This window comes from Carassius carassius, chromosome 3 (genome assembly GCF_963082965.1).
Source record: "Carassius carassius chromosome 3, fCarCar2.1, whole genome shotgun sequence".
Lineage (NCBI taxonomy): Eukaryota > Metazoa > Chordata > Actinopteri > Cypriniformes > Cyprinidae > Carassius > Carassius carassius.
The window spans coordinates 25714947-25733265 of NC_081757.1; the positions used below are offsets into that span (position 1 = coordinate 25714947).

Genomic DNA, 18319 nt, shown 5'->3' on the forward strand with positions numbered 1-18319 from the left:
CATCATGCATCAAATCCTGCCTAAAACCCCTTAAACGTAATCAATATTCTACTCTGTGCCCTAAATAAAGCCGCCATATTGCCAACAACTTATCGTTTTGAGATCTCGCGTGGTTCTGTGTGATTTGGACAACTTCAAGTTACGCCTCCTACTTCAAGTTACGCCCACTTCAAGTTACGCCCCCGTCTTGCAGTCTGCAGACGTACACGCTTGGGATTTACCCTCCCGCCTTCTCTGACAAAAGGAAAAGTAGTGGTTCATCTCAGTGACTCGATTCTTTTGAATCCGTTCACTAAGGATTCAAAAACAGACATGTTGGCTGTTGCATTCAGTGATTTCTTTTGCAGGTTACATTGGTTATGGTTCAATTGCATTCTTCCCTAACTAGAAACTATATTATTACATAATTTAATTATAAAATAAATGTAACCGTAATCTGTTACTGAGAAAAAAATTAAATTACACTTACATAATGAAAATGTTAACTATTGCAAGGGCTGTGGTGTATCTGCTTTAAAATTAAGTAATCGTAAAGGGGTGCTATTTTACTCTTTTACAAAGTCTTTAAGTTGTTTTGGGGGGTGTACTAGAACCACAGACTGTAGCGTTTTTTGCCATCTTGGCAGCGCGTCACTCCCGGACAATCGAAAAGGGGCAAAGAGGTAGGAGCTGGTTGCTGAAACCAAGCCCAGTTAGCCCACGTAGGTCAACGGTGGTGACAGCAGCGTCACTCTAGTGGCCACGCCCTTAATTATGCAGAACTTTAAGGCTTAATATAATTTAAACGGATGAGTTATATAAAAAAAAAATCACCCCTCACAGTTGTCATGAAGGGCAAAATGCAAAATGCTCACTGCCAACAGAAAACAATTTTTAAAAAGGCGCCTTTCGCTGCAGAAAATGCGTTCTGTCTCTTTAATACTTAATCTATTTGTGGTGGCATATATATGCAAATTCATTCTTGGAGTGGTAGAGATTGAGGTTTCCCTGGTAACCGTTGTACACAAAGCAGCACTCCTCTCACAAGCGCTATGACATCCAATTTTCTGAAGACAGTTGGTTTCCTTTAGAAATACAGTAATATAAAAACGCCCACACTCTCATAATTGAAGTGTAAATTCTGCAGATTATCATTGTCCAGTATTGTGCCGACAGTTTCAGCAATTTATTATAAAAACGTCTTCATAATTGTAACATACATATTTACATACATAATTATTCAGGCGCATGTGTAATAAATTGACTTTACACCAGAACTACTACTTCTTCGTTGTCTTGTCTGATGCACTCAACCAGGACCTCCCCCTCCCCTCCCCCCAACCATTTGAATTTCTGTGGGAATTATAAGGAACATGACAAAAAAGTCAAGGTGTTGGCATGGCATTTAAACATTCCCAAGATCCCAATCCAATTAAGCAACTGTAGGTTGTGCTGGTCCAACATATCCAATCCATTGAGGCCCTATCTTCCAACATGCAGGACTCAAAGGATCTGCTGCCTTGGTGTCAGACACCACAGGACATGTTTAAAGGTCTTGTGAAGTCCATGTCTCAATGCATCAGAGCTGTTTTGGCAGCATGAGGGGAACCTGCATGATATGAAAGGTGGTTTTAGTATTGTGACTGATCAGTGTAAGCAATACTGCAGACATAGAGAAATACACAGCTCTATTTGGAATAACATACTACCATACTTACTATTGCTACAGAAAATATGAACATAATACAATTTGTCTGTATGCATGGTGCACTGTATCCAACAAATACAGTCCGCTTGACTTGACTTTCCATTTTCAGTATGATAGATGAGCCAGAAGTCATTTTAAATGTATTCATGTCATCATTTTTTTTCTGACTGCTAAATGTGAATACATTTTTACATATAGGCCATAAAAATGCAAACAAACCTTTTTATTTCTAAGATGACAAATGGATGCAACTTGTTTAATTAAACCGATTTCAAAAGATTTAATTAAAAGATTTGCCTGGTTAGCATGACTCTTTTAGCTCAGGTTCGTAGATGACACAACTACACCATCTGGACCTAGAAGCATTTTTAACATCGATGGCCATTTAAAATGACTTGTGTGTTCTGCAACATCTGGAAAAAACAAAAATAAAATAATAATAATTCATGATTTTATAAAAGATGTTTTACTATAATTTCCAATTCTCAGACTAGTTACTTGTGAAGGTTTTGGGACTGTGCACATTCTTGCGGTCCCATCGTGGCTTTGTGTGGCTCCAATGTAATTAGTCACATGGCATTTATGGCTCAAGGTGATTGACTCAGAACAACCTGGCAGCAGACCTATGAGCCATCATGAGCAAAGATGGCTGATTTAAGATTTTCTTCTGTGGGTTCGTTGAAATCATTGAAAAGATGTGAAAGCGATGACACTGTGCACATGATCATTATGTGTTCAGTCTACAGGCATGTGTGAGTAATGAGATTAATGTGTGCCAACAAATAGCTTTCTCCAAATATTATATCCTAGGCATCTTTAAATATGTGATAAGGATGATGTGACAAAAGTCATGATAGAAGGTCATGACTCAAATGACAACTGCTGCTGTACTGAAGCATTTATTGTGGTATAAAACGTACAGTGTAAGTATACATAGAATATTTACTGCCATTATATTCACTAACATTTCAAATTTGTTGACTAGAATTCTTTTCTTGACATATTTCTTGCCCTTCAAAGATCTCTCACTGTTAAAACATATAATTTAGTAATATACAATGAAATATTTGAAATTGTAAAAATATGTAGTTTTATTATTTTATTTTGACATGTCAGAGAACATTGGAGATTCTGTTGAAGTTGTGATGAACAGTGCTGTATGGAGGGGCCCACGACAGCAGAGGGAGACTCTCACTTTAAGGACATAGTAAATAAAATTAGCTTCCTTGCATGTTACTGAATCAACAATAATGATTTGCACAAATGGGCATTTTGAACTGGTGCAGTGGGTCCAAATTTATACTAGTTCCCAATCAGCTCTGAGAGTTTTTCTCAATTGCTCACACACTCTAAACTCAAACTATAATTACATTTTCTAACACCATGACTAATTTCTCAAAACTATAAACACTATTCAACTATTGCAAGGTATACAACAGAAATCTGAATGAGCAGGAAATAATTTTGCAGGTAATAGATGTTGTTCAGAAGAATGTTACTTTGGAGTCATGCTGAAGTTTAAAAGGCCTGGAGGGGCTACATCCCGCCACTGCTATAGCTACAATGCTGTAACATTTACTGTGGTTTAGATGAAATTCTCTGATGTGGCACAGACAAAATGCTGATTCGGGATAAATGAGATGTCACATTCTTATACAGCCTTTTTTCACCCTCATGTTGGATTTTGTGCAATAGTTTTTAAGTAATATTTTAACAATTTGGTGAGCTGAGAAGTTTCAGCAGTGAGTGCAATATGGCACTGTGGACATTTCTAGGGCAAGTGAGTGAAGCCAGTTATAGTGGTGCAGGAACAGTTGTTGGCATATGAGTGTTGGAGCCGTTCCAGAGCACCAAAGACAACAGTTGCTGACTGTGAGAGAAATATTCTGCTCCAGAAGTGACATTTGCACCCTCAAGAAGCTGTTACTACAACCCGAATTCCGGAAAAGTTGGGACGTTTTTTAAATTTTAATAAAATGAAAACTAAAAGACTTTCAAATCACATGAGCCAATATTTTATTCACAATAGAACATAGATAACATAGGAAATGTTTAAACTGAGAAAGTTTACAATTTTATGCACAAAATGAGCTCATTTCAATTTTGACTTCTGCTACAGGTCTCAAAATAGTTGGGACGGGGGCAACAAATGGCTAAAAAACGTCCCAACTTTTCCGGAATTCGGGTTGTATTAAAACATGTTTTTAGACATTTATGAATTTAACTATTGTGCTTTAAAATGTTAACTCTATTTGCAGAGATGAAAAATGATCACTGAGACATATTTAGAAGACTGGCAGATGGAGGAATGTTGGCCATTAGGGAAACCCTCAGATGGGAGGTCAGTTGAACACTCCATTGAGTTGGGTTTGATCTTGCCCTAGGAATGGAACCAAGAAGAGTCGCTGGCTTATCCTCTCACTTTTGAGATGATCTTACAGTGCACTTACATGGAAAAATAGGAAACTGTCAGTCTGCTGACCTTTTTTCATCATCTCGAAGAAATATTTCTTCCAAACATTTAGCATTTTTTTATTACCTCAGCCTCACATTGTACCAAACTTCCATGATATACACCAAATGTTGAACAAACGTGCCAATAACGCGTCAATTTCCAAAAAACTGTTTCGATTTTTGGTAAACTATTCTTTTAGAGAAATATTCATCATGTTGTCAGGGTTATTTTGGAGCAGTGGCACAATTTCACACAGTCAGTGGGGATTTCTACTGTTGAAAAGACTAAAAGCCCTGTAATTATTCTCTCACATTACTTCAGCTCTGTTTTTAAGGGGACACGAGATAAGATGTTGATTCTGAGAGGCCAGTTAGTTCACTGAGGTCTTCTAGGTGAGACTGGCACAGATTTATTTGGGACAAGTCCCAATCCACTATTCTAGAAGTCTGTAATGAAGTAATCCTGTGGTCTGTAGAGGGCCATTGACCTTATATATTCATAGGTAATTAGCGAGCCACAATACTCACTGCTTCCTGGAAACAAAAAGCCTACTAATTTAGATGTACTGTTGTGGGTTTTTTGTTTGTTTGTTTTTCATTACGAATGTGTATAATGTTTATTTCAGCCTATGACAGTCTGAATTAAATGTGCTTTTTTTGTGCTTCCCTCTGGTCTTATTGAGTAAATGCAATGGCGAGGTACATATAGACCAATTACGTCACAGTTACGTCACTTGCAGCTGCGCGTGCATAGTGGTTGCAGAAAAACACTGGGAACAAGTGGAGGTAAACGGGTAAAATCCATGGAATAAGAGAAAAAAAAAAATATTTTTGTGCCTTTTGATGTCAGGATCGGAATGCAAATAATTTTTATAGAATACTGTCGTCTAAGACACCATTTGAAGCTAAAAGCTGACGTTTAAATTGACATATTTTGGACGAAAACTGCTATGATTACTCTACTTTTACAGCATACATTTGATTTAAACAATAGGTCTACATAATATTCACATTTGCTGTTCAATGATGTATTGTATTAGCCCTACAAACCTTACTATTAACATTTTTACATAACATTTATTAATCTCACAATTCTGACTTTTTTCCTCGCAAATGCAAGTTTATATATCCAAATGAAGACTTTATAACAAGAATAGTTTGAGTTGAGTTTGTCAATTCTGAGAAAAAAACAAAACAAAAACCTGAAGCGCTGAGGGGAAAAGAGAGAATGACGATTTGTTTCTCCTTATTAGAATTGTGAGATATAATCTCGAAACTCCGAATTTTGAAATACAAAATCAAATTTACTTTTTTTTTATTTTATTCTTTTATTCCAGTTGAAAACCGTAATTTTCTGCCACTAGATGGTCTCTGCACACAAAAAAATGTCATCCCTGTTTCGGATCAGTAAGACTATCCCACTATCTAACGTCAATTTCATTGAATAACCGTGCTTATCACTGAGTGACAAGCTCTTGTAATATGCAGAGAACAATTTGAAAATAACATCTAATCAATATAATTGTCAATCTAACAATTTTATACTGTATCCGTGTAATTCTCTGTCCATAAAGGCTATTCGCTCCTGGGTTTTCTGCAACCATGATGCGCGCACATCCTGAATGTTTACAAACCTAAAATTGGTCTATAGTACATACAAAATGTAAAGCAGAGGTGCTGCACAGCTTTCTGTGGTTGAGGGAAACAAGTTGTCTTGATTACGTTAAGACAAGCAGTGTGAGGGATGGATGCTGGCTCATCTCAAGATATCTGATTACCTGAGATAGACTACTTAAATGAACTGGCAAAGGCCCTGTTGTGGGCTTGAAAGTGTTATGGCATCATTCTTATTGGATGCTTTCAGGCAGGCCAGCACAATCAATTCACTATTTGTCCAGGAACAATATTGACCTGTTTCCCATAACAGTGTGGTTCTAGATAAAAACAACTGTTTTGAAAATTCTGATTGGCCTCAATGCAAAACTGCTTGGTCTAATGGTGGGCTTATATACTTCAGCTGGGAAATATATAAGTTCCAAAGGAATTGGAAGCTATTTTTATTGTTGAAGTTGAAGCATATATAATAATGCAAATACATCTAGACTTTAGTGCCTTCAGTGCAATTAAGTGCATTTTTTGCGAGTAGTAATAGATCTTAAATTGTGCATGATTCTCCATAAAATGTGTTCTATTATTATGCATTTGTTTTTTTCTGTATATGATCAGTGTTTTGTGTCTGTACTCTTTGCTCTTTCTTGAAAAATATCATTAAAATCTGAACATAATCCACAGACATCTATAGCAATGAATCCCCCATGTCAATTACTTTATTGCCCTTCATGATGACTCCTTGTGATAGATCTTAAATTGGGCATGATACTCCATAAAAATGAAGCATTATAAGCCTTGAAAATCCTCTCTTGTGTGACTGTATCAAAATAGGTGAAATATAACAGCAACACACATTTTATTAAACAGTTTAGGCAGAGGTTGCAGATGTTACATGTGAAAATTATGTGAAAGTAAGGCAATTTGAAAGGCTGCAGGCATAAAGTGAATACATAAGTGAAAGATTGCATGAAAATAAAGATGACAGAGTAGATTTACTGAATGGTGCATAAATTATGCATGGCCACACAACAAATGCTTTGCAACAGTCTAGTAACACTGGTTCTCTGTAATTTTAGTCATTGTGACCTCTTCCTTTTATGTGTTGACTAAATATTGTAGCATGATGTGAAGAAAACAGCTTTGAAGTATTTCTAAAGCATTTACTTGGATTGCTTTTGCAATGCTGCAATATGTAGGCAATATTCTACATATGGTAATGTGATTTCAGCAGCTCATACGTTTCTCTGTCTCATTGCGACTTTACCCTCAGCGTGACATTTGCCCGTGGGGGCATCAGAAATTGCATGATGATCTGAAACGACAGATTAATGCAAATTCAAGTAGTCGTTCTGCTTAATACTCATTTAACGTAGTGGAGGTCAAATGAGCCCTCAGCTGTGGTGATGACCCATACATATGGTTGTCACATCTTGATCTCCATTTCAGACTCTGTCAGTGTGTCTTTTGAAGCTCCATTAACAATCTCTCGAGATCTGTAAATTGCACAAAGACAAATATGATTTTATCATAAGGGCATAATCCTTTAAAAGAGAGACAACCACTTGTATCAATGAGGTATGTGGAAAAACGGTTATAGTTAAAATCTGCAATTAACAAGGGGGACCCTTCTAAGATCAAAATCAGGTTTTCATTAAAAACCAACTCAAAACTGTTTCTCACTCATTCACTCACACAAATGTTCAGAGGTGGGAGATTTCAAAGGAGATTTCAATTTATTCTGTCCTTTCAATGACATATCCTGTGTCTCATTTTCCTTTCAAGCTGAGATCCTGTGGTGATTTTCTGTCGCTTGTCCCCAATCCGTGTCCACTTGGCAAATCAGACTCCCCTCAGGTCCCCTGTGCTTTGTCTATTCTTCAGACTGGAGACCTCTGACAACAGATACAAGACCTGTTTGATGGCTCGGCAAGGTGTGAGAACAGAAGTCCAGCCAAACAGCGATACCTCTGGGCAACTTACAGTTCGAGACCTTTCTCTGTTCTGTGCACTCGAGTCCAAGCATCATACCTCCATTATTATCTTGGGTAATCAGATTTCTGCCAGCATTACAGGGATTTGACAAATGGCCCTGTGCATCAGGACCGACTCCCCATTTCCCTCTCTTCAGGCTCTTCCTGTACATGTGCCCATTCTAAGTGTGATGTATAATGGTGCCCAGCTCTGTCAGACAGCTCTGGATGAGATTGTGTTTTCCTTTATTGTTCCTCTGCCTTTGCTGAGGCATTCATATCTAAGGATGGACATATCCATCGAGAGGCCTCAATAAGCTGAATCTCCTGGCAAACAATCATGTTGTGCCGTGCTGATATGTCAGAGACAGGACTGAAACTGAGAATTTAGAAAATTCCTCAGAAACACTAATGATTTCTTGATGCTGTTGCTGGTTGAAGTACTACTGTCTGACAGGGGTGTTGCTTGGCCTTTTTACTGGGGCAAGAACCCCTGTCAAATACCCCAGTAAAAAAATACTGATAAATACTTGATGAAAAGATTAGGTTTCCTCGATAGCGCTACATTGATCACTTTCCGTATGTAATATGTATCAGTTTTGTTTTAAATGTTGCTAAGATGACCATCATAAAATGAAAAATGTTGGGATTGACAAATGCATTCAACTGGAAGTGAAACCGCGATGCAGTAAATACTATTAAAACTTGTTGTTCTTTTACTTGTAATGTGTTTATGTTCTTTTTCTTATTACTGACTCTTTTATAGCGATGCTTATACTGAAAAGTAATTGAAAGCTATTTGCTAATTATTGCAAATTATTGACTTAGAACTGTTATAAGTGCTTAAGTAGTTAATACATTTATATTGGCTATAATTTTCAAATACTGATATCGCTAAAATTAGTGGGGTCCAATGGATTTTAGTATGGTATTAAACTGGCATTGGTGCTTTTTTATATGAATTATCTCCAATAATTTTGGTATTGTTACAACTACTTTTCCAGTTGATGCATTCAGTGTAACAGGGCTGTTCTAGGTGGGGATTGAACCTGGGTCTGTTGTGTTCAAAGTCACTGAGTTAACGAATTGAGCTAACTCCCCACTAAATTAATCCAAGATCAGACGGCAAGGAGTCATGGATCTTCAACAAAAGACAATCTTTACTCATAAAAAGTACAACAAAACAAGAGAAGCCGGGCTTCCAAGAAACAGTACAAAGAAAAATAGACACAAAGGTCCAAAGACTTAAACTTTAACCAACTTCGCCTGCAAGAGGTAACATAGGCTCTAGACTGAACAATAAGGCATGGCACAAACACACACTCCTCTGGGCCGTAACCCTCCCAGTCGACCAATTACTGTACTTTTCCACGCACCTGACATGAATCCACCAACCTATGCATAGTTTAAGCTGGTTGTCCGTCAACGATATGGGAAGCTGGGGCAGGTTTGCGAGCTGGGGACAGAGAAGAACAAACAACAGGCTTTAACCGAGAGACATGAAACGTTGGGTGAATCCTCATGGACCAGGGCAGATGTAGGCGGTAAGGTACTGGATTTATCTTCCTGAGGATCTTAAAAGGACCAATATAACATGGAGCCAGCTTACGAGATTCCACTCGCTGAGGCAGATCTCTGGTTGCGAGCCACACCCTCTGACCCGGACGAAGCATTGGTCTCAACCTTCGACACCGGTTCACCTGCCTCCGCTGCTGTTGAGTGGCTTTCAGTAAAGCTGCCTGGGCCTTCTTCCAAGCCCGTTGACAACGGCGAACCAGTTGAGCAGCAGCAGGAACACATACCTCTGGCTCTTGTCCAGGGAACAAAATGGGAGGGAACCCGTACTGGCACACAAAAGGGGACATGCCTAAGGAAAAATGGTAGAGAGTATTATGTGTAAACTCTGCCCAAACTAATCGGGAGCTCCAAGTGGTCTGCCACCAAACATCTCAAAGGTTTCTATATCTCCTGATTCACCCTCTCTTTCTGCCCATTAGACTCAAGGTGAAAACCAGATGACAGACTGATGTCAGATCCAATGAGGCAGCCAAAAGCCTTCCAGAGCCGGGAGGTGAACTGTGAACCTCTATCAGAGATGATATACTGGGGGAAGCCATGAATCCTGAACACATGCTGCATTAGGAGCTCTACAGTCTGGCTAGTTGTGGGAAGTTTTGGTAATGACAGGAGGTGACAGGCTTTGGAAGAAATCTATCCACCACAACAAGAATGACAGTATTACCTTGAGATTCAGGCAGACCTGTGACATAGTCCAGAGATACGTGCAGCCAAGGATGTTTAGCGATAGGTAGAGGATGCAGTAGTCCTTGAGGGTGGGTTCTGAGCTCCTTGTTCTGGGCACACACAATGCAAGCAGCGACAAAATCACGGATGTCTTTTTGCAACTTTGGCCACCAAAATCTCCTCTGGATGAGCTTGCAAGTTCTAGTGGACCCAGGATGACCAGAGGGGAGGGAGGCATGTGCCCACTGCAACACATCAGAACGTAGTCGGTTAGGAACAAAAAGACGTCCTGTTGGACCATTACCTGGATCCGACTGCTGCCGTTGGGCCTTCTTAATGGCAGCCTCAATGCCCCACTGGATGGCTGCTATTACTCTGGAGGTGGGAAGGATGGGTTCTGGTCTGGCCTCCTCCTCTGGGGAGTCAAACTGCATTGAAAGTGCGTCTGGTTTTGAATTCTTGGAACCTGGACGGTAAGAAAGAACAAAGTCAAACAGATTAAAAAACAGTGCCCAGCGTGCTTGGTGGGAATACGGTCTCTTGGCCTCCCAAATGTACACTGTAAAATCTAATAAGTTGGGCTTACTTAAAAAAAGCATGCAAACTGATTGCCTTGAAAAAACTAAGTAAAGTGAAATAGGAATAGTATGTTGTACTGACAAATGCTTAGTATAGTTTACTTACACAAGAGTTCTAGTAACTAAAAAAGAACTGTAGGGGATACTTGATCCTTTCATTTAGGTTTACTCATGACTTAGTATAGCTACTCACTGACTCCCAGAATGCACTGCGCAGAATAAATTATGCAGTTGCTTTGTTTTAAAGTTGTTGTTTTTATTTGCCAATTTTATTTGCTGTCTTGTGTCAGCAGTAGCACAACAAAAAGAGCAAATAAAATGGCTATTGTTACAATTAATGAAAATAAATTAAATTTAATTGTTACCATTGTTGTCATTCACGTGATGAATGTTTAAGTCTGTGTGTGACTTCAGCATATTACCACTAACTATTTAAGGATTATATAAAAAGCATATCAAGGTATTTATGAAAAATAAAACTCAAAAAGGTCATTATTAAACACACACATAAAAATGCTTTTATTAAAAAACAGGTCATTTTATAAAAGCAACCTATTTATTACTTTTCTTTGAAATCATATAACTCTGATTTCATGATGCATTTCTCCATTAATAGAGAGAAAATTATAGTAACATAAATTAAGTTTCAAGTGCCCAACCAAAGGGAATGCTAATAACTATAATGGTGAGCTAAAAAAAAAATAAACGGCAATTAGCAACATATTAGTGTACTGCTGCCTCTCACTGGTTTATTAATGTCATTGGTTCCTTTGTGGCTACTTGAATATTTTAAGTAAGTGTCACTCAAAACAGTAAGTAAATTGTTTTATTTGCCTTGAAAGTAGCTGAAACGTAATAAAACCTAGTAAGTAAAAACCGACTAAGTAAAGATAACTAATTAAATCTAAGTAAGGTAAACTATTGGATTTTACAGTGTAGGTTAGGTTTCTGTGGTCTGTCCAGATGAGGAATGAGTGCTTGGCCCCTTCCAACCAAAGCCTCCACTAATCCAATGCCACCTTAAGTGCCCACAGCTCTCGGTTTCCAATATCATAATTCCTCTCTGCTGCAGTTAATTGACGAGACAGATAAGCACATGGGTGAAGCCGATGTTGACCATGGCTCTTTGGGACAAGACTGCCCCTACCCCCACATCAGAAGCATCAACTTCCACCACAAAGGGCAACTCTGGGTCTGGAAGAGTTAAGATAGGGGCAGATGTAAAGAGTCTTCAGCTTGTTAAATGCTGGATTGGCCTTCTCAGTCCACATGAATGATCGGGCAGAATTCTTGGTGAGTGCAGAGAAAGGTTCTGCAACGGAGCTGAAGCTTCTTCTAAATCTTCTATAAAAATTTGCATACCCAAGAAAACGTACCTGTTTCACAGAATTAGGCTGAGGCCATTCCTGAACTGCTCGCACCTTGCCAGGATCCATCTGGATGTTGCCCTTGGAAACGATGAGGCCAAGAAATGGGGTTGAAGACACATGAAATTCACTCTTTTCCAGCTTGACGAAGAGGCTGTGTTTAAGTAACTGGGACAGGACCTGTCGAACATGTTGAATGTGTTTTTGGTAATTGCGTGAAAAATTAGGATATCATCAAGGTAGACAAAACAAACTTGTTCAGCATCTCCCTCAAGACAGTAGTAATCAATGCCTTGAAGACTGCTGGGCCATTGACTAGGCCGAAGGGCATTACCCTGTACTCATAGTGGCCTATCGGGGTGTTGAAAGCTATCTTCCACTAGTCATTTTCTCGAATCCTGACCAGATGGTAGGTATTTCGGAGATCTAATTTAGTGAATATGCTGGCACCTTGCAGGATCTCAAAAACAGAGGTCATCGGGGCAGGGGGTAGCGATTCTTTATGGTGATGTCTTTGAGACCCCTGTAGTCGATGCAAGACATGAGGTCATCATCCTTCTCAACAAACAAAAACCCTGCTCCAGCAGGTGAGGTCGAAGTCAGAATAAAGTCATTATCGAAGGCTTCCTTGAGGTACTTCTCCATAGCAGCCCTCTCAGGGGCAGAAAGAGAGTAAAGCCTACCCCACGGTGGGCATGCTCCAGAAACCAAGTCTATGGCACAGTCATATGGTCTGTGGGGAGGAAGGGAGGTTGCTCTGGGCTTGCCGAAGACTTCCTTGAGATCAGCCTACTCTGGAGGAACTCTGGACAGTTCAGGGTGAAACACAGGGGCATAATACTCTGGGTTTTTGAAATAGGAAGCTGTGGTGCATGCGTGGCCTGGGGAACTCAAGACGACTCAGGATGAAATGCTGGGCACTTCATGGTGGCAGATTTAAACTGAGAAACAGGTAGCCCTTGAGTGAGCCCTTGAGACCTGTCTGTATTGAGATTGGCAGGCCACCTGGATAGTGTTGACATTGGCCCTGGGTATACCTCCAGTTTCTCAGTAGAACGGCAAAAAGAAAGAGCAGAAACACAACAGTTAGTTCCCCAACCTTTAACTACACCTCGACCAGTCAATATTTGGGTTGTAACAAGTTAGCCATGGAATTCCAAGAATGAAGGGGAGTTCTGATAACTGGATAATAAAAAACTGTATTAGTTCCTTGTGACCCCCAATTTCAAACTGAATAAATGAAGTGCAGGGACCGGGACTAACCTGTCCCGACCCCAGAGGTCTGCCATTGAGAGCAATGGTGGTTAGAGGTTTCTGGAGGAGCACGGATGGAATGCCCAAACGCCTGGCTACATCTAGATCCAAAAAGTTCCCCACAGCCCCAGAGTCGATGAAAGCACCAAGCTGGTAATTCTGGTTGTTGTGGAAGATGGTGGCTTGTATAGTAACTCCAGATGTTGTAAGATGACTTTTCTGGAACTGGCTTTTCCCGCCAATTCAGGACAGTTGGATCGGAAATAGCCAGACTTTCCACAGTACAAACAGCTTCGCTCCCTCATCTGTCGATCCCTTTCTGTCTGGGTTAATCTGGTTCGACCCAGCTGCATGGGTTCCTCCAGATCACTGGGCTTCCCAAGTGGTTCAACAGTATTGGAAAATTCCTGAGGACGATACACGCTGGTATCCCGACGTTGTTCCTGTTTTCGATCTCAGAGACAATGATCTATTCGGATAGCCATCTCGATTAGGGATTCCAAATCCAGAGAAAGCTCTCTAAAAGCTAACTCATCATTGAGTTCCGGAAACAAGGCCTGGTGGAATCTGGCCCTTAAGGCTCGCTGGTCCCAACCACTCTGAAGGTAGGGTACGAAACTCAATGGCAAACTCTGCCACACTTCGAGTGCCTTGAGATAGTCGAAGCAAACGGTAGTCCACATCACCTGTGCTGGCTGGATGGTGGAAGACTCTCTTCATTTCTGCAATGAAGCTGCCACTGTTTGCAGTGAGTGGTGCCTGTTGGTCCCACAAAGCCGAGGCCCAGTCTAAAGCCTTGCCAGTAAAAAGGGTAACGATGTAAGCAACCTTGCTGCTCTCTGTGGGGAAGCTGCCAGGTTGTAATTAAAATACTAGGGTGCATTGAGTGACGAACCCACAACACTTCTCAGGACTGTCATTAAATCTTTCTGGTGCTGGTAATTTGGGCTCTGACAGGGCAGCTACTGATGATGTAAGCAACCTTGCTGCTCTCTGTGGGGAAGCTGCCAGGTTGTAACTGAAATACTAGGGTGCATTGAGTGACAAACCCACAACACTTCTCAGGACTGCGTTCAAATCATTCTGGTGCTGGTAATTTTGGTTCTGACAGGGCAGCTACCACTGCTTGATAAGGATTACCATGTGACAGTTGAGGCTCTTGTGAAGAAGAGACTGGAGTCTGAAGATTTAAACGTAGAAGAATCTCAAGTTGCTGAACCAGACATGGAAGACAGAATGCGATCCACAGAGGGTGGGGGACTCTCCTCCGCTGGATTCATGTTTTGGGGTTCAGTTTTGCAATAAAGGGGCTGTTCTAGGGGGGATTGAACCCGGGTCTGTTGTGTTCAAAGTCACGGAGTTAACGGATTGAGCTAACTACCCACTAAATTAATCCAAGAGCAGGGGTTATCAAATGGCATGGAGTCATGGATCTTTACTCATAAAAAGTGCAGCAAAACAAGAGAAGCCGGGCTTCCAAGAAACAGTACAAAGAAAAATAGACACAAGGGTCCAAAGACTTAAACTTTAACAGACTTAGCTTGCAACAGGTAACATAGACTCAAAACTGAACAATAAGGCATGTCACAAACACACTTAAATAGGGCAAGATACAGGTGTGATGCATCAGGCATAATGAGTGATAGTGTTTAGCAGGAGTCTGGTGAGAGGTGCCACCTGCCGACCAGGAGAAAATAGCAGTCCAGTTAAGGGTTCCTTACATTTAGGCTCATTTACTCATTCACTGAATCATTTGGAGAGGTTTCTCAGACCAAAATGGTAACAGGATACAAAAAGAGCACAGAATAAGCCACAATCCAGGAAACAAAACTTGCTAATGTTTCTATTGGTTGTCAATGACGAAGCAGCTCTTTATTGCACATGGAGCTTGTGGATGACTCTAGCACAGTCAATGACAATTTATATCCACGATAGTATCAAATAAAAAGTATTAAAATATAGGCATACATTTTTGATCGAGGGCTTGTGCCCCAGTAATGATGAAAAGCTACAAACGGCCCTGCTTTCTGAGCTAGCAGTAGTAAGATGAAGTACCTTACATGATATTGCATGTAATAAGCACAACTGTTATTAGTTGGGGTTTTACCTTTGCTCAGTTTCCTTTTGTCAGGAAGATTTTTAACAAGTTGGATTCTTTACAATGCAGAGCTTGATAACTCCTGAAAATAAACAATCAATTTGCATTCCGTGAAACAAGGTGATGGATTAAAGCATTAAAGAGTAATTTATTACAGCCAAAATACACAAATGACAAGAAACGCTTTCCAGATGGGTATATTTGAATTGCCTAGGCTTATCTTCATCCTCCCATGGTCTCATGGAGTGAAACACCTCATTTGTTTTGACTCACTCAGTGCTGTCTTCCAGCTTGCCATGCTATTTGGCATCATGCTGTTTACTTCTGGAGGAGGGCATGGATGAGTGGCTGCTGCTGCTTGACACATATTAGTCCTTTCCTCCTGAGGTTTGCATTGAGCTTTGACGGCTTGCTGTGTTCTCTCACAGTGAAGAAAAACTCTGAACATTTAGGCCTTTGTATATTTGCGGTCTTGTGTGGGTCACACAAAGTTGCACATTGCCAGTTAATCATGACTACTTTGTAAGCAAAAGGCTATATACCTTGACATTGGTCCTTTCCATTGAGGTTAATTCTGTTGCAACTCAGTCAATAAAAGGAAGAAATTTAATTTAGTAGCTAAATTTGATACAGTACTTAAAGTGTCATTGAGGTCATGAGTTGTAAATTGTGTGCCTCTGTACAGCTAAATGAGGTGACGCAGAATGTATTTGACCTCAACCCTTAATCACAATCCAGTAGAAAAGCAACAATGCAGATGTTCCTGCTGTATAGAGTATGTACAGTACACTCTGTTGAGTATTGTTGCAGAAGAAACTGTGACATTGTGGTCTGGACCCCAGTGTGGAGCACAAGGGTCTTCTATCAGCCTGAAGAGCTTTATTATGCAGTAATGACCTGCTAACTGTACATTGTCCTGCTTGTTACAAGGCTGCTCACCAAATAAGTGGAAATTAAATATTGATCTTAAAATTTTGCCTCATTATCTTCCTCTCATAAAACATACACCACTAGGGTATAGGAAACAATTGGCCTAGCAACAAGATGAACACTTGGAGCAATATTATAACTGAAGTCCTCCAAGGGCATGTCCACTACAGTCAAAAAAAAAAAAAAAACAAGAGATGCAAGATAGTTGCAATTGCATTTGAAATGAGAGAGCAAGTCTGTGATGTGATATGAGAGTCATGAAAGTAGTGCCAGTTTTAGTTACCAAAATGAGTGGTCTAATACAGCGTTGTCCCTAACAATGAATATTAGGAAATATCTGACTGCTAAATGCAGGTTTTCTGGAGAGATGTGTCCTAACATTTACAATCACCCCCAAAAGGACAGGTAATAGGCTACACATTATTATTTATCTTTCCATCTAAGCAAATCTACTCCCCCGCAGGTTTAATAGGGCCCTAAACACACAACATCTGTGGACAGCAGAGCTCTAGTTTTCATATGCCCCTTGGGTCTCACACAAAGTTACAAACCATCTTAGTCTTAAGCATACCAATTGGCCAACTTTAAAACTGTTTCCATTGTTCTCCACCATGGGTATTTCTCTCTAGTTATATCAACATGTCTTTATTTTATTCTATTAGTGCACTTAAAACCTGTTTAGGAGAAAATGACTAAGTTTTGCCTAAGGTGACCCACATTGCTTTTATGTTAGTCTAGTCTTGTTTTCCCCTGACATGTTTCTCAAACCCACAGTGTATGTGCGGTTAAAAATATTAATGTTCCACAACATTTAGCTATCCTTAATGTAGACTTCTAGGTTGTTCAAGAGACTGGGAGATCTACCAGAGGGCTGCTTTGGGGTGCAGTTGGATCTAGGCCAGATGAAAACAGCAATATCTACGAAGCAACACACCTTCTCATTGAAATGTAAATTTTGGCCTCTGGATCAACATTTACAAATCCTGTCCTACATTAGCTTTTTAAAATCAAACCAACCAGAAGCCCCACTTACCTGTATCATCCATAAATTACCAGTGATGTAAGAAGCCGGGATGTTGGAGGCAACCTTTGTTTGGTGATACTGATATTGCAGTCTGCTGCGTGTAATGAGGTCATTCATCGTCCTTTGATGCAGCAGAGCTGGGCGGCCTGGGAACAAAGGGTGGCTGGCGGCAAACCTGACTCATAATGACAGAACAGACAGAGTCGTCTCAGCTAATGGCAGCCTGTCATGATTCTGATGATTTCCGCAGCTCAATTTCATTGGTTTTGTCCCTGAGCAGTTTGTCTGCATGATGAAGTGCTGAATGCATTTCTGATGGATCGCATGTTGTTGTTTTGCTTTTTTTTACCAACCGGAATGTGAATGACTAAGAGTGACATATGCTAGAGCATTTCTTTTCTCTTCTGTAATTGTTTTAGACACCACTGTTATTTTGTTCTGATTTCCTGAAATGAAATTCTAATGTAAAATGAAGCACGCCCGCCAGGCAAGCCAGAAGGTTTCTGGTAGTTTGAGATAACATTTACCGTTTACTCATTTACTCATTTTTTTACTCAAACCTTTCCATTTTTAATACTCTAACTGAAATAAAACAGAGCCCCAGTTTGGTAGTAGATAAAGTAAGAGGCACTTTAAAGGGTTTGTTCATCCAAAAACGAAAATTATGTCATTAATGACTCACCCTCATGTCGTTCCAAACCCGTAAGACCTCTGTTCATCTTCGGAACCCAGTTTAAGATATTTTAGTTTTAGTCCGAGAGCTTCCTGATCCTCTACTGAAAATGTATGTACGGTACACTGTCTACTTTGAAGATGTTTTTATTACCTTTCTGGACATGGACAGTGTACCATACATACATTTTCAGTGGAGGATCAGAAAGCTCTCGGACTAAATCTAAAATATCTTAAACTGTGTTCCGAAGATAAACAGAGGTCTTACGGGTTTGGAATGACATAAGGGTGAGTCATTAATGACATAATTTTCATTTTTGGATGAACCAACTCTTTAAGTATTTAAATTAAAGAATAACGTATTTGTTGATTATATGACACTTTTGAGTGAAAATGTTTATAGATCACATACAGAATCTGTCCTCAAGTC

At 39.9% G+C, this 18319-nt stretch overlaps 2 long non-coding RNA genes across 2 annotated transcripts in view; both read right to left on the reverse strand.

Annotated features, from left to right (window-relative positions):
* The window catches only part of LOC132114693 (uncharacterized), a 77929-nt gene that overhangs the window by 8988 nt on the left and 50622 nt on the right, over window positions 1-18319 (reverse strand). The gene's annotated exons all lie outside the window — the stretch shown is intronic.
* Window positions 6592-17853, reverse strand: LOC132114690 (uncharacterized). Its single transcript, XR_009425348.1, has 2 exons — window positions 17227-17853; window positions 6592-7245 (listed from the first exon to the last, which is right to left on the reverse strand). It is a non-coding gene; the product is annotated as an uncharacterized LOC132114690 (long non-coding RNA).